At 34.5% G+C, this 18,645-nt stretch overlaps 1 protein-coding gene across 1 annotated transcript in view; it reads left to right on the top strand.

Annotated features, from left to right (window-relative positions):
• MALRD1 (MAM and LDL receptor class A domain containing 1) overlaps positions 1-18,645 on the top strand; it is a gene marked incomplete at both ends in the record, with an annotated part of 691,362 nt that overhangs the window by 164,808 nt on the left and 507,909 nt on the right. The gene's annotated exons all lie outside the window — the stretch shown is intronic.

The following is an 18,645-nucleotide window of genomic DNA, read 5'->3' as shown; positions in this document are numbered from 1 at the left end:
AAGACCTTATTGTTGGAAACAATACAGCACACTTTTGTCATAGACCTTAGAACCATTAAACTAGAACTGAGTTGCAAGCTTCTTCTACATTTGTTAAACTTCATAGTCCACCAGAAGGTGTTATGCAGGCTACTCTGGGAGAAAATTTAGAACCAGCCTGTGTAGCCATTCTTCATCTATTCATTCATTCATAAACATACACGGGGGGGAGGAATGAGGGAGAGAGGGAAAGAGACATAGAATATACTATTTTATATGGAGATATAGAATAAAGACTAATTTTGGAAATTAGTATTTAAACTTAAAAGAAATTTATGGGGTTTGCTTTCAATTTTTGATAGATACATACAATGTATAAAAATTAAATTTGGGTGGTTAGAATTTTTATCTCCCTAAATATTTTACTTTAGTTAATACCTAATAAATGCATATATTTATGGGTAAAAGTATGACTTTTCAGTACATTGATATGATATATACTAAACAAATCAGGTCAGTTAACATTTCTACCTCTCCTTTATTGGAGCTTTTGAATTTTTCTACCAAGGCATAAAGTCTGAAACAGGTTATTATCAACTGTAATCACCCCACTGTCCTGTAGAGGGCATGATAACTAATTGCTTTTATCTATGAATATCTTTGTTCTCACTATTAACCTCTATCTTTCTTTAGTCAGCCTTCTCAGCCTATAGTATTCCAACTGGTTTATTTTAAATACCCATATATTGGAGAAAATATACAGTATTTGTCTGTTTGTCTTATGTAGCTTAGCTTAAGTATAACCACATCTTTTTTATTTGATTCAAATAATTGGCATGAGTATCAGAGACATACCCATTCACATACTCAGTGATTGTATAAAAATATTGAACTGGAAGCCATACTATATACTCAGAGGTCATGGTTGCTGGTCATTGCAGACCATGTGTTTGCTGCCTCAGTCTCTATGAGTTTTTTATGTGTTTTGATCATATTGATTTGGAAGGCATACCTTCTGGCTCTGGCACTCATTTTGCCCCATCTTCTGCAGGGTTCCCTGAGCCCTGAGGAAATGGATTTGATAAAGACTTCCCATTTACAGTAGTGTTCCATGATCTCTGTATGTGTTCCCATCTGTTGTAAGAGGAAAATTCTCTGATGATGGCTGAATGATTCACTAATCTATGGGTATAGCAAAATGCCATTAGACATAATATTATTGCCACATTATTTTAATAGGAGAGTAATATTTGGTTTTCCTCTAGATCCTTGGGTTATCTGGTCTCAGGTCCTTGGGTATCCAAGCAGTGTCAGGTATAGATTCTGTTTTGTCAAGTGGTCCTAAAGTAAAATTGGTTGGTTGTTTCCAAAAACTGGGAAGCATTGAATATCAAAGGATTTGTGGCTGCATTGATTCTGTTTTGGTAACATTCTATGTACCTTCTCGTACCAAGGATGCTATAACATTGGGATTAAGGCTCTATGTAGACACTAGCTTGTCTTCTCCATGTTCATTGAATATGAACAATGTCAGCATTGTCTTCCACAGTAGGGACTTGTTATCAGTTTGTGGAGAGCACAAACTCTTTTAACATTTGTGACAGCCTGGATTGTTTGAGGTTTTCCATGGTATTCCTTTGAAGCACAGGTTTGTTATATATGTAACTCTATCTCCAAATTAGAAGCTTTATTTGGTGAGAAGAGATGTTCATTTGGGGGTTCTATTTTCCCCATTATTTGATAATTTCATTTGCATTGCCTTCATGACTGTATATATTTGAGGAAGCATCTTGTAATTATGTTTCTATAATACTCCTCAAATGGATCTTATTTTTAGCCACCTCTACTTGTGTTTGCTTCGTTGTTATCTTTCCCTCTCCAAAATGTATAATTCTATGTGCTAGCATTATATACATGAGAAAGTTTGCCTTACAATTTGTGTGTGTGTGTGTGTGTGTGTGTGTGTGTGTATCTGTATGTGGTATGTTTCTTATAAGTAATGAGTGACACAAAGAATCAGATTTTACGATACATTTAATAATTGATGAGTTTTTTAAAGGGGCAATCAGTATTGCCTTACTTCTGTCTAATAATTTTTTTCTAAATTACCAACAATGTGAATAGATTTTAGGTAATATACCAACAATGTGAATAGATTTTAGATAATATACCGACAATTTGAATAGATTTTAGATAATACGAAATTTCAAAGTTGACATTGAATGCAATATAATTGAAGGCAATTGAAAAGCAATTTTTGATGTCTTTTTCCACTTACAAGGGGCACACCTTACATTTCTCTATACCAAGAACAGGTTAACAAAAAAAAAAAAAAAAAATCCAGGAATATCTAAGTATTTAAACAAAGTTTTAATGTAACATAGGAAAATTCAGGAGTAAAAACAGAAGTGACCAAAGTAAACTTCCACTGTTGTGTTTAAGTTCCATAAAGGATCGGTGACCATGTGAAATTTGATTGAACAAAAGAGAATAAGCGGCCATAGATCAAGGGAGAAAACTGAGCAAGGTCGACAGGCTCAGATTCATCTGGTCTCTGTGTAGCATTCCTTCTTTTTAGATATGGTATTGACTTTGAATAGAGTGAGGGTCTTGTGAACCATTGTCATATGAGTATGTCACAGAAATTAAAATTGTCAGTGCATGGTGACCTTGCTTTTGAGGCACTTCTTGTCTCTCTCATATGTAAGCACCTTGTTATCATTTTTTTCAGACCAGAGAAGCAAGAGTGCTAGGAAACAATTAAATTTATGTGAAGAGTACTTTAGCAAGTCTGTGAGAAAACTTGATCCCAAGTATTAATAATTCTTCTTATGGAATAAGGCAGATTCTTTTATGTGCCAAACCTAAATCAGTTACTTATACAGTAAATCTAGTTGGGTAGATTTAAAATGAATTATTCCCGAAGTACTAATAATTTTCACATAATGAAAATATCCCCATTCTCTCTCATACTATGAACTAGTACATGGTGTGTCTGTAGTGTTCCTATATTATCTCATTATGAATAAGCCATCACCCTGGAAGAAGATTAATGAGTCTCTTGTCAAAGGAACTTGAAAATGTGTCCATCACACAAACATATAGTTCTCATATTTGTGAGGCAGACTGACTTGGCCTTTGAAAGACCTTGGACCTGAACTGAAGCTTCTTACAGGTTTCTCTAGCATAAAGAGAACTGAACTACTTCAGAACTTTCTGGTGCACTTCCCCATTTTCTGCATTATTCACACACTGCAAGTAGAACCATAGACTATGGCTACTTGTATTTTGAAATTTTACAACTTTTTCTTGGAGTTTCTCTCTTGATTAGTTTTCCTGATCAGTGGGGCTTATGAAAATAAATGTAGTTGAATCAGTTAAAGCTTCTATTTTATTATTGATAAAGGATAGAATGAGTCTCATTCTCTTGATTTTAGTTTGAAGCTTGGTTTGCATTTCTAGAACATACAAGTTGCATTTCATTTAACAATGTCTGTAATTTCACAGGAAAGTGGCCAAAAAGAATGGGTAGAGCCTATCTTGCTTGAAAGTGTGACTTGTCCTTCAGTAGATGAATGGATACAAAAATTGTGGTACATTTACACAATGGAGTACTACTCAGCTATTAGAAACAATGACTATGAAATTTCTAGGCAAATGGATGAGTCTAGAGAACATCATTCTGAGTGAGATAACCCAGTCACAAAAGAACAGACATAATATGCAGTCCCTGATAATTGAATATTAGCCCCAAAAATCTCTAATTACCCCAGAAACAACACACAGACCATACAAAGCTCAAAAAAGAAAAGAAAAGAAAGGGCAAAAAGTGGAAGCTTTAGTCTCTCTTAGAAAATTAAAAAAAAAATGTATAGCACCTTCTCACAGGAAGTCCACCTAGACCTTAAATCATTAATAATTCAAGAGCTAAGAATGTAGCCTTGTGGCAATTCTTGGTATTTAAAATCTTTATGTTTAATCTTCACGTACCAAGAAAACTTTTACTATTTCCATGTTATGTTTTGTTTTACATGTACTTAATGCTCATTGTAACTAGTAAAATGTCAATGCTGGTATCAAACCTTTAAAAAATCAAGTACTGACAAAAATATGTTCATATAGTTTTGTGCAGAAATGATTTTTAAAATCTGTACATTTATCTCTGTTTTTTAAAATAAAGTTGTTAAAATAAGAGAAAGTGTGACTCACTCTGTCAGGATTTATAGATCTATATTTACCTTCTGAGTGCCTAAGCCATATGAGGCCAGTGAGTTTGTCCAGTGAGGATGATCACATTTTATAAGTTCTAAACAGAAGAGCTAAATCTATAAAACTTCTAGAAGACAGTAACATTAGCTACAGATATTAAAAAGAAATAGTGTGATTGAATTAACCTGATATACACACTCAGTGAAAGAACAAGAGTTGAAAGATTTCTTGCGGATTGGAAAATATATCTATATTGTGAAATTGGTATTCAAAAATATAAATAATAAATTTAATTTAATAACAGAGAACCTTGTTGAAATATAGGCAAGGGACTTGAATGTAATTTCTTTAAAGAAGATGTGATATAGTTAATGGGTATGTGAAAACTTGCTTACTGTTATTAATCATCATAAAAAATTGTATGTACTGATACATACACTCCAATACTGATGGTAGAAATGTAGATTGTCAGAGTTATCAAGAACAATGTGGGAGTTTCTAATAAAATGAAAAGGAGAAGCATCATATGACTTGGTTATTCCTGTTCTGGAAACTAACCAAGGGGAAGTAAAATCACACCATCATGTAAGTCTGGACAGTCCCAGGCATACTGCAGAATTGATTACAAAGGCCAGATAACAAAATAACCTGTCCATCATCAGATAAAATGACAGTGATGGGAGAATATATATACATATACATATACATACATATATATATATATATATATATATATATATATATACATATTACATATATAATTAAATCCTGTCATTTGCCTCGAGAAAGATGAACTGGTATTGTAGTAAATAAAAAAATAAGAAAAGGAACAAAGGTATTACCCTATTTTTCTGAGATATAAAGCAGAAATATATGCAAAAATAATATGTGTGACTATGAGGATCTGGGGAAAGAAAGTGGGAAGACATTGAAAAAAATACAATGTAGGAAGTATATAAACTATGAAACTCGAGTTGATAAGATTGTTTATATTTTCCATTTCTAGCAAATGAGTAAATATAATTAATTTTACAATTATTCATATAAACACACATACACAAACACAAACACACACGCACACACACACACAACCCAAACTCCAAGGCTAATGGTTTGAGATGATAGATGTGATATTGTACAAATGATACTAACTGGAGTAACTGTTTGCCATTTCTACTCTACAAAATCAGATTGCACAGTTTAAACATACATAATAGTATGACCGTATAAACCTAAATTTAAAAAGTGTATTCAAATAACTACTGCATATAAGTATCTATTTAAGAGAATTAACCATTGTTTTTTATACAGACACAAATTTCCTAAACAAGATTTTTACAAAATTCTGATTATGTTTTGGCTATGCAAGACCCAAAATGCCTAAACAAGAAATATGAGGGCAAAAAGCCTGAAAAAAATACTAGTGAGTTCATTTTTGTTGACCATCTACTGCTGGTCATGAGGCCTATCCTGAAATGTAGTTATCTAATTCTTTAGGTCAAAACAAATCCAAGAAGTAGTTACTATAACTTTCATCATTTAATAGGATATATTATCAGTGGTGTCTCTTTAGGAAAAAGACAACACAAAAATAATTCAAACAGTCAAAATGTATTCTAAGAAATTATTGTGGGGTAAAATGTAGACAGCAACAATGGATGAAAACAATACTGAAGGAAGAGGAGGTAGTTTCCAGGGCTGAGACAGAAAGCCAAGAAGGAACAGATAGATGATCTCACTGTCCTCACACATGATCTGACTCTGACAGGGGCTATTAGATTAAAATCTTTGCTGGGATGACTTGATCATAGCTAATATGTCATGGAGATGACCATGTCAGTAATGATGTAATATCCCAATATGTTCACAGTGAAGGAGAACCCTAATTGGGTTTCTTCTTCTGTGTCCAGTTATAGGGCAGATACCTAAGCAAACAGCAAAACTCACCTAGAACATACACCTTCAACTTTAACTATAATGTCTGACACTGAAATGTTCAAGAAAAAGAAATATGTACAAGCTGACAGCAGGGTGGCTTTAAAGCAGGCATGATCAATTCATTTATAACCATCACACTTGTCTAATGAAGCATTATCTCTAGCTACTGGAATCTGAAGACAGCCTGCCTCTAAAATCTGCTCTCCTAAAAACATGCTGTACAGCCTTTCTGACTCTTCTATGTTATCCTAGACTTAGATTGAAAATGTCCATAGTCACCCCAAAGGCTGATTTGAGTACTAATAAATTTTAACTGATTTATTGACTCGTTCTATGAAGAGAAACTACTTGATAAAGCTTCTAGAATCCCACACAGAAACATAGTGCATGCTCTCTGGAGCACCAAGAAATAATGTCCTGAAAATAACTATTCTTTTTCTTCTAGTTATATTAAAACTTATATGTAATATAATCATATTTGATCTTATTCATCTCTGTCTCATAGCTTCTCTCAGATCCAACCCCTTCTTTATTCATCATACTCTTTCTCTTTTAAGCCCCCCAAAACCTGCATTAAATATTATTTATACTTTTTTAAAAAATAGGTTGATAGACATAGAAGAAATGCTATTTGAGAAATCATCACAGTGAATTGACGACTTCAGAATTATCAAATAAACTCTCAGCCTCCAGAGTTTTAATTTGATTTCTGTGCTAGCTGTTTCTGAAGTGTTAATTTTCTCCTGCGAACCTGTTTATTCTTAGAAATGTTAATGCTTCATTCCTTTTAAAAATGGATCATTCATTAAGGATTCTGGCTTTGAGTTAAGATGAGGTAAAGGCTCAGTGGCATCTGTTTTTCTTGTTATTTCAGTAAAGATGTTAGAAGGAGCTGTATGAGTTTTGCACAGGGATTTTAGCTCTGGACTTGCTAGTATAATGAGTTTCCCATAGAGAATCCAAGTTCCTTACATTATGGGGCTTCTCAGCCCAGAGGGAAAAACACTATATCCCTCCAGAGCTCAGCCATAAACAGAATTTCTATTGCAAAAGGAACACTGTGGTGCTGCTATAGAACTTCAAATATTTTTAATCTAATTTTATGTTTTTTTTTACTTTACATCTTGCATTGCCCCAACCCAGTCAGCCCCTTCCACAATACTTTCCCCTTCTCCTCTAAGCAGATTCTCCCACCCCTGTCATTTCCCCTACACCCACATTTTAAGTCTCTGGAAAGCTGGCCTCCTTATCTCCCACTGAGGTTAGACAAAGCAGCTCACCCAGAAGGAGTTACCCCATGTACAGACTTTGGGAATAGCTCCTATTCCAGTTGTTTGGGACACCTTGGAAGACCAAGCTGTACATCTGCTACAGATATAGACAGAGTCAATCAGTGAACAGAGCTTGGGAACTCTTGTGGAAGTATAGGAGGCCAAAGTGAATGGGAATGCCACCAACCAAGCCAGCTAAAAGATCCTTGCAGCTTTCAGAGTCTGAATTACTAACCAAAGAGCAAACATGGTCTGGTCATATAACTTCAAATACTTAATGTTTTAGTTGCAATTTAATACAGTTTTCTTACTTTTATAGCTATTGATAGCCCAATTTGATTTCATTTTACTTTTTAGGATCAACTTCAAATATTATTAAGCCTGTTAAAAATTTAGAGTTCTAATATTTCTGTATTATGTTCAGATTTTTAGGAACATTAATATATTTTATATATTCAGTTCTTATAAATGAGAGAATTACTTTAAAATAAATATATGAGATATGTAAAAATTGTTTTACAGATTTAATATTTTATGTTTACTTATATTGAGATATAATTAAGTTGCAAATTCAATGTATACATTTTCAAGAATCTTCTCCCTGTCTCCCCACTGCTTTCCCTTACCTTCCCCTCTCTTATTCTTTCTTCTCTTTATCATCTCTATCTCTTCTCCCTCTATGTCTCCCAGCTGAAACACCACATATGATGGTGTGTTCTTAAATTTCTCATGTGTATTTTCATTCTCTCTGAAGTACAATTTTAGTCATAGGAATTATTTATACAATTTTGTCATTGCCACTGTTATAATGTTCTTATACACTAAATAAAGGGTTCAGGCATCTCCAGGTTATGTAATTAATGGATTAGATTGCACTGTAATATATCTGGTATATCATTGACAAAACTGCATCTACGTAACTGGGTATACATAAACCATCTCAACCAGACATTTCGGTTTTTAGAAACCATAAACAGGGCAGACTTCATAATGAAGGTTTGTTGCACATGGTGGGTTCTGGTAAAAACATATATCAAAAAAGCTCATGTCAGAGGATTTTTTTCATAGGCCATGTTGTCATTTGTGAAAATGATGACTGGTTGTTGTATTTTCATTGGAGGCAATACCTACAAAGCTTCTGCTTAACTTAGTCTTCAAACTAAACATAATTTCAGTAGGACAACCTCTTGACAAGGTAAGTTGGTAAATGTGAGTCAGTGGCAGAGAACAGTCAGCACCCAAGTTTGTCCTCAGTTCAGTGCATCCCTTCCTCTTCACGGTTTATTGAATGCTGAGCCATTGGGCACGTGGTTCGTGTCATTTCTGAAGGGATCTGGTTATTTGGTTAGGTCAAACTGTGGCTTTGAATGAGCTTTTGGCTTAGGTTAATGTTTAGGGTTACTCAGTAATTGCTGCTCACATCTACTCTACTGTTTTATGTCAATCAACATCCACACCATAAAGTAGGAGGAAGGACACAGACTTCCATTGTTCAAAGACAAACCTTAAATAGGCTTTCAGTTCTCATTGTTATCAAGATACTGTTCAGAGTTTCTTTTTAAGCCAAGAAATAATTCTGGGCTAGTGACATGCTTTAGCAATCAAGAGTTTATAATCCTCCCACAGAATATGACCGGGATCTCAGCACCTATATTGGACAGCTCACATGACATGCGACTCTAGCACCAGCATTCTGATGCCTCGGGCCTGTGCAGCTCCCTACATACTTCCATATACCCTTGTCTTAGTTCAGGTGTTATTGCTATGAAGAGACTCCATGACAAAGATGCTATTATACTGGGACAACATTTAATTGGAACTGGCTTATAGGTTCATAGGTTCAATCATCTTGGCAGGAAGCATGGTAGTGTTCAGGCAGGCATAGCACTGGAGGAGCTGAGAGCTCTGCATCTTGTTCCAATGGCAAATAGGAGGAAACTGACTCCTTTCTCATCTAGCTAGGAGGAGGGTCTTAAATTTCACCCTCACAATGACACTTCCTCCAACAAGGCCACATCTCCTAATCGTGCCACTCCCTGGGCTAAGCATATTCCAACCACCACAACCTGCATACAATGCATATGCATAATTAAAAATGTAATACATCTTTTAAAAAATTCAAGTCAGTCTATATTTTAGCATGGTGGGGAAGGGATTATGAGGTTCCACTCCTGCCCGAGGAGTGACTGAAAAATGATAACTTCTGTGGAGAACAGGTCAATTTCTTTTTTAACATTGCAGCCTCTGGTACTTTACCAGGCTCCAGTGGATTGTGCCACTCTCATGAGCAGATGAAAAACACAAATTATAGGCTAATAAAAATAAAGGAAAGATACAAGTTTAGAGAGGATGGATATGTGAGAGTGAATCTGGAAGGAATTAGGAAGGTTCTGATCAAAATGCATTGCATGAAATTGTTGATAAACTAATACATATATTGAAATATTTCATTCTTTCAATTTAATTAGTTCAAATAATAAAATATAAAATATTACATTAAAAACGTACTGTGATGTCACATAGTATTGCTCAGAAAATAGCATATTTAGGTTACTGGAGACTCCATGTGTCAAGTAACATCAATGGAAGGTTTTTCTTGTATCCATATTGCATAAAGAGACATATACACATCATTGTACTCTTGCCTACTGCATGAGCTGTAGGCGAGAAAACTACAGTGTACTTGACAATATTGTAAAACACAAAGATGTTTTCTGCTCAGACTATTATCTGAGTAATACAGTTTTTTTTTAAATTTTCTGTGTAAAAACAGAGGGATCTAAAATTTATGAAATTGAAATTATGTAAATGGATTCTTATTTCTTTATCTATTTCATATGGGAAAAATGTTGTTGTTTTTTAGTGTAGAACTCAATGAAGTTTGGCAAAAGTAAGGTAGCTACTCACATAACAGAATGGCTCAGTGTTTTCTGGATATACTTATTCATCTACAGAAGCTTTTGCATGTTCCTCCAACCCACACCCTGACATCATCCATACTGTGAGTCCCTTTTATTAAAAAAATGCATTGAGAGAAATTTTGAATAGTTTTTGCATTTGGAGAGACTGACCAGGATCATATGTTTTTTCCACATATATTTTCTTTAAAATATGTTTCTAGAAGTCTATTGTTGATACTTGGAATATTTTAAATTAATTATCATCTAAAAGAATTTCTGTAAGATGTTTGTACATAAAATTATAAACTTCACAATATATGATGGAAATGGGTATTTTTTTACAGTCTTTTAATTTTGTTATTTTGTGGCATAAGAATGGAGGGGGGAAATGTCAAAGTATATCTAAATTTGCTAACTGTTGAACAGCTTCCTTTAAAAACAAATAAATATGAGGATACTTGCAACTAAACATTAGACTGAACACAAAGACCCCAAATGAAAGAGCTAGAGAAGGGACTGAAAGAGCTTAAGGGCTTGCACCCTCATGGGTAGAGTGATACCACCAACCACCAAGGCACTGAGTTGGAGAGAGAGATTGGTAGAAGGAGTACCTTCATGGAAGTAAGTTGAGGGGGAGGTGAGATGGGGGAGGGAAATGGTATAACATTTTAAATGTAAATACAGAGAATATCCAATAAAATTGAAAAGCAAACATACAAAAAACAAATCTAAATCACATTGGAACTGAGACCTGGTTTAAGTAAGCCTGTCAAAAATTTTATGAGTAAAAACTTTCTTCCTCCTGTTCTCAAGTTTAAAATCTTCATTCCATCTTCTAGTCTGAAAACACTTTCAGAATGATATGATTGAAAAATACCCTAATAGAAAGTTGCTACTGGTGGAGCCTTACCATTTCTGTGACATAAAACCAAGACATGGGGAGACAGCCCATTAATTCTTACTTTTCAAAGTCATTGATCACTAAGAAAAACTGAAATGTATTTCCACAGACAGGTAAAATCTCTTGTATGGCCTGTGGTCTTTTGTTGAATCTGAAGGTAATGATATTAAATCAGAAAAATGAAAGCTAGAGGAGAAAGAGAGTGATTGCCCTTAATTGAAAATTCTATTGAGTTTAGAATCATGCTATTTATTAAAAAGCGTCTCAATGATTATAAATCATACCTTAATGTCTGTCTAGGAACTTACTGCTTTTATCTGTTTCATTATTTTGAGCTCGTTTGGGATATTTTTTTCACTCTTACAGTTTACAAGTTAGGATTATAAGAGGTTTCTGGGTGTTGTTGCTATAAACCAGCCAGTTTGATCTTTTCCTTTCTCCTCCTCTCTATTGTTCCTACACATTACCTTTCATGTCCAAGTTAGTAATATCTGGGGAAGACAGGGAAAGCATATTCCTGTTTAACATCATCTTCTCCAAACCATCTTATAGATCTTTGACACCCTAGTGATGATACATTTGCCTCTTAGGTTCACATGCACTGGTCTCTGGGGAATAGGTGTAAACAAACTGAACAGGTTACTTCACAACAGATTCCTCATGTTCTCACCACCGACTGCACCAGACCGTTTTGAAGTACACTTGTGTTTATTACTCTTTGTAGGTAAGTGACGAGGGGTGCAGGGAAAGTGAGGGTCAGAGTTGCTAAAGGAGCAGGTTCAGAGCTGGACTCTAAAGTGTGTCTTGAGTTGATTTTCAATTTCTTCTCTGAGTCTTCAGAAAAATTAAATTTGCAAGATTCTTAGAATATGTAACCACCCTCCACTTAACCCATTACTTCTTGAATTGTAGTCAGTATATTTTTACTATTTCCATCATTTTACTGAGTTTATATTTTGACAAATACAGAGATTTCTCCTTGAGAGAGAAGTACATGAATAAACTTTAGAAAAAGATGCATAAAAGAGACTACAACTAATTCATTGACAACCAAATGGTAGCATTTACTTTGTACTTTAATAATTATTTTGTTATTTCATTAATTAATTTAGTTAATTAGTAATTTGTTAATTATGATTAATACCTGATGTATTAAATGGTGTAAAAGAAGGAAAAAGAATTATGAATTCTGGAGTGAAAGGGAGTTTATAATTCATATGAACAGAAGAAAATATTCATGAAAATTACAATAGTAGAAAACTATGTTTTTCCTCATTCATAATAAGGAAAGGTTAGGATAGTCAGAAATTAGTGATTTATTTTTAAGAGATTTATTTTGGTATGCCAAATTAAATTTTTGCTCATCAAATAATGGTTTTTATTATTTAAAATTATTAATTAGCAATTTTCATATAAGACTAGGTAAATAATGTTTGATATTTTGCAGTTCTTGGTAAAAACTCAATTATCCTAATTGAAAGAGGTATAGGTCATTTTGGCATTAAGTTTATATGATTAGAATTCTCAGGATACTTTCATTACCCTGAAATATGTTGTATTCCTCAGCTCCCTCAGAACCTCTTATATTGAATTAAACCATTTTTAAGATCTTCAGTTCAACCTAATTAGTATTCATATATTACTAGCATCATTTAATGATTCACTTTAGTTTTGTTATAGTACATGCCTAATGTTTAAATTATTTTATTACTATACCACAGTTCATATCCTTTCTCAATTATGTTGTGGGTTATATTTATAGAGTAGCATGGGCCTTCTATGATTTCTTTAAGGCAATCAAAGTATTTCTAGGGACTACAGAAATGTTTAGAGCATATTTCCAAGAATTTAAGAAACTAAACTAATATAAATTCCAATTTCAAGTAGTGCCAGGAACAAAAATGGACTCAGAGGCAAAAGCAAACCACAATGTAATGCTTAGAAACATTTAAGAAAAGAATTATTCAAGGATTTATAAGAAATATGTTGTCTTCAAAGAATCATTTTGAGTCCTTAGTAATATAAAGAATGGGAACCAGCTAGAAATGAGGTACTATCTTTAGAATTAGGAAGAAAGCATCTGACAATCAATAATTTTTCCACAGTAACAAGACTATTTTCCATTAGTGTATGACCTTTCCATTGAATGTGACTAACTACACATTAAGTGACGGTAAACAGTGCTCATCATTTATTGAAATAGGTCTTTGCATCCATTGGTCCATCATCTCCTGAGCCCACTAAATAAAGACAAAAAATATGTGCATCAAAATTTAATGCTTGCACTAAGCCCATGTATAGGCTGCCATTACTTTATTAATACTACAACTACTTACTTAATATTATACTCATATTATAATTATACATGGTTCAAAGCATGCAGGAACATGTCTGTAGGTTCTAGGGAAACATTATACCATTTTATATTGGTGTCTTGGGTAAGGGAGATTTGGAATGGGCAGGTGGAAAGAAATGAGAAACACATTCTAAAGCCAGTTCACCTATATAGTTGAACAACTCTGTGCCATATTGCTGGAGACTAGAAGCCCAGGATGTTATGACTTGCTTCTTGGCTTAGCACATCATAAAATTGTAATCAAAATATCTATTGATATGGTGTTGTTTTTCTCTAGGTTATGAAAATAGCTACTTATTGGCCTCTTCAGGTTGTCAGAATAACTAAGCTTCTTGTGGCTGCAAGACCAAGGTTCTTGTTGCATGTTTTTATTGCTTAGAGCTTCTTTTTAGTTGAGTTATGAATATCCTACTTACATAGCCTTCATCTTTAAACCTGCTCTGGGATTTCAAGCCTTTAATTTTGTTTTCTCCCTCTAATTTTTCTGTATAATAATGGAATACATAAATGTAATATAAAATTTAATAGCTGACAATGTGAAGAAGTTAGTAAAGTACATACCTTTGGGTATGAAGCTGGGAATTGATTCCCCAGAACTGCACAAAACCTAGACTTGTTGTTGTTGATAGTTATACTCCAAGCACTAAGAAGCTAGAGGGAAGAATTAGAAGTCCAATGTCATCCTCATTTACAGTCAGCCTGGGTTAAGTTGTCCTTCAACACAAAAAATAAACAATAAACTATAGTCTTGCTGTGCTGTTAGCAGTACTTAAACATCCACATTGTCACAGAACTGTCACCATTATCTCCAGTACCTGTCAATCTCACTGAAACTATTAAACAATAGCTCTTTGCGCTCTTTTCTTCCCTCCACAAGCCACTACTGTTCTATTGTCTCTCCACGGACGCTCCACTACTCATATAAATGAGCTCTATATCATTCAATTGCATAATAGTGGCCTGTTTCAAATAAGATAATGTCTTGAAGCTTTCCTTACATCATACCATATGACAGAATCTCCTGTTATTGAAGATAGAATAATAGCCTTGCTATGTATATATTCCACCTTTTGTTCATTCTCCATTGTGTGAATACTTGAGTTACTGTTATACTCTGGTCATTGTGAATAATGCTTCCATGAGAACTGGTGTACAAGGCTTTCATAATGTCCTTTGGATTCTTTCTAGTCTATAGCCGAAACTGGAATTATTGTTTCAGCTATATTAATTCAAATGTTCCTCAGCCTTCTGAGGACTTGCATGCTTTTTCATAAGAGCTATGAAATTTTATATCTCTATTAACACTACATGAGTATTTGATTTCTTTAGATCATCACATTTTATATAATAATATATTTTTATTAGAACATCAAATTGCACAAAGTGGACTTCATTTTGGTATTTGCATCATTTATGCAATGTACTTTGCTTAAACCCATCTTCTTTAGGCCCCCACTTATCTTCTCTTTCTCCTTCACTCAGATTTCTTCTGCCTTTCCTAGCTGTGTCCCTTCAGCTTTCAGATTGCTTCCTGTGACCCCTTAGGTTCAACATGTAATGCTTATTTCCTGGTTCTGATCTTTAAGTCGATCCGTTTTCTAGCAGATAACATGATTTATTTCTTTGCTGAGGCTTACAAGCATGAGAAAGAGAAAAAGAGAGGGGGAGAGGGAGGGAGGGAGGGAGGGAGGGAGGGAGGGAGGGAGGGAGGGGGGAGGGAGGGAAGGAGAGAGGGAGGGAGGCAGAGACAGAGAACCGTGATTTTATCCATTCATCTACCTATGTGAACATCGCGGTGTTCATAACATGGCTTTTCAAATGTGAGGTGAAGAGCTTGGGTGGCAGGCATCTATGTTGTCATTGATTTTTCATGTACATGCCTATGAATGGAGAAACAGAATCATTTTGTAGGGGTTTGGGTTTTGTTTGTTCGTTTGTTTGTTTTTGATTTTGCTTGCTTGTCCCCGGCCCCTTGGCAGCTCTTTCTGTTTGTTTTGCTTTAATTGGAAATTCTCTGTATCCCTTTCTTACAGTCCCACCCCTCCTCCCATTGCCTCCATGAAGGTGCTTTCTCTCCCACCTCAGCACCTTGCCCTTTCCCTACACTGGGAAAACGAACCGAAATTTTGTTGGACCAAAGGCCTCTCCTCCATTGAAGTCAGAAAATGCTATCCTCTGCTGCATATGCAACTTGTGCCTTGGGTCTCAACATGCGAACTCATTGGTTGGTGTTTTGTTCCTGGAAGCTGTGGTGGGTTTGGTTAGTTGATCATTTTGTTCTTCCCATGGGGTTGCAGAACCTTTCAGCTCCCTCAGTCCTTTCTCTAGCTCCTCCACTGGGGTCCTCGTGTTCAGTTTGATGGTTAGCTGCAAGCATCCTCCTCTGTATCAGTATGGCTCTGAGAGAGCCTCTAAGGAGGCATCCATATCAAGTTCTTGTCAGTAAGCACTAATTGGCATTAGCACTGCTTGCTTGTTTTGAAAAAACTCATATGACTCCCTTAGCAACTATATTAAATTGAATTTGCAACCACAAGGCATAAGTTTTTTTTTCCTTTTTATTTCTTCATTATAGTTATTTTGACTAAGATAAGATTGAGTATGCATGCAATTTTAGTTTGTACATTCTTGGTGGTGGAAGATGGTAAACATGTTTTCTTGTATTAGTTTATCATTTATCCATCTTTTTAACATCTCTCTTTATTATTAGATTATTTCGGGGGGTTGTGCTTGAAGTTTTTAATTCTTTGTATATCCTTGATTATAACTGCTTTCTGGCTTAATAACTGACAAATACTTTCTGTCGTGTTTCTTCATTCTCTTCTTTTCTATTATTTAAATTTTTTGAGACAGGATCTTACTACATGGGGTCTATATTCATAAATATCCACATGCCACTGCCTCTTGAGTATTTGGACTAAAGTGGTGTGACACTCAATCTGCTCTGTGCAGAAATGATTATTTTCTGAATTCCCATTTGTCAATCCCTAGCTTTCTGTCCTGAACAGTTGAAGTCCTGCGTAGTGGTAGTGTTCTTTTGCCTGTGTCTACATCTTGAAAGTTGTTCCTTATTTCTTTATCTAGTATGTTAAGGTGTTAGACCATTTTGACTTGATCTTTTTATTGGCTGAGAAATGGAGGTCTATTTTCAGTGTTGTATATGTGGACACCCAGTATCTTTATCACAATTGTTAAAGTTGTGTTTCCTATATATGAATTAGGCTCTTTTGCTAAGGATCCCTTCTTCAAGTGTGTGACCTTACTTCTGGGTCTTCTACTGTATTCCACTAGCTCATGTTCCGGGACTGAAACCAACATCATGCTGCTTTAGTTATTGTAGATTTGTTGGCTAATTTAAAATAGAACATTGTAATAATCCCAGGGTTTCTTGCTCAGGATTGCTTTCAAGGGTATTATATGTTCCAATTCAAATTTTTATTTTTGTTTACCCTATCTTTATAAAAATATCATTTGTTGTTTGATGGAGATTGCACGGAATCTGTCAGATACTTTGGTAAATGGCAGTTTTAAAACTATTGGTGTTTACAGTCAGGCATATAGGGACTGTGACTATCTTTTGTGTCATCTTTAAATTCTATTTGTAGCTTTATACTTTTTCTATGTAGAGGCTTTTTATTGTCATGGTAAGAATCGGTGCTCTGTTCCCTTTGAAGCTATAGCAAATAGATTAGTTTCCTGTTTCCTGTATTTCTTTCTTAGCAGGTTCACTATGGGCAAAGAAGTAAAACAATTGATTTCTTGTTTGTTAACTTTGTATCTTGCAGCATGCTTAATTGGTTGGCTATTTTCAACCTGACAGTCTCTCCCTGGTCTTTAGAGTCTTACAGTTATAAGGCCATATTGTCTGAAAATAGGATCCTATTGATTTCTTCCTTACCTAATTTCTAGTCCTTATTTTTTCTCTTGTGTTTTTTCTCTGGCGAAAGTATCAAGTATTACTTTAAAATAGGATCTGTAAGAGTAGATAACCTTGTCGTGTTTCTTATATTAAAACCCAGAGTGACTATACATTCACTACAGTGATTATGAGATGTATATATGTGTATATATATAATGTATATACACAATATATTATGTATAATTATTTTATACATAATATGTAAAATATACAATATATAATGTATAATTAAAAAGTAATATATTATAATATTTAGTCTGTGGAGATGTAAGAATTACCTAGTTTCTTCAGGGCATTCATCATGAAGCAATTTTAATTTCTGCTAAATATGTTTTCCATATCTATTAAAATGATTGAGTAAATTTTGTTCAAGGCTTATTTATATTATATTTGTTCATTTATTTGTGTTAAACTGCCATTATGTCCATGGTCTGAAACCAATATGATCATAGAATATTATATTCTTAGGTGTTGTTAAATTTAAGTTGATAATGATTTTTGAATTAACTTTATATCGATTTTCATAAAAAACCTACCTCATTTTCTGTCTCCTTGTTCTTATTAAATTTACTATTAGATTTGTTGTGCCGAATATATTTGAAAACACCTAATTTATTTTGTTTCATGCTATAATTTTATAAAACCTAATATAAAAAGTCTGAAATAATTCAGGAGTGGCTTTGTCGGGTCTTGAACTTATGGGTTTGGAAGCCTTTCTGTCATTGCATTTAATTCTATTTTAATATTTTTAATAATTTCTTGTATAAGTTTAGTATGTAATATTTCTCTCTGTGTGTGTGTGTTTTCATGTGTGGGTGTCTATGTGTCTCTGTATGTGGGTGTCTCTATCTGTCTCTCTGTCTCTGTCTCTGTGTGTGTGTGTGTTTTCATGTGTGGGTGTCTATGTGTCTCTGTATGTGGGTGTCTCTGTCTTTGTCTCTCTGTCTCTGTCTCTCTCTCTGTTTTCATGTGGGTGTCTATGTGTCTCTGTATGTGGGTGTCTCTCTCTCTCTCTCTCTGTCTCTCTCTCTCTCTCTCTCTCTCTCTCTCTCTCTCTCTCTGTGTGTGTGTGTGTGTGTGTGTGTGTGTGTGTGTATGTGTGTACACAGGTAGCCACAGTCCCAATGAATTCATTATTGCAATATCCATAACTATCCTGAAGACAACATTTG

This window comes from Micromys minutus (genome assembly GCF_963924665.1).
Source record: "Micromys minutus genome assembly, chromosome: 6".
NCBI lineage: Eukaryota > Metazoa > Chordata > Mammalia > Rodentia > Muridae > Micromys > Micromys minutus.
Note: the sequence above shows the minus strand (reverse complement) of the source record. Positions and strands in the feature narration are given on the sequence as shown.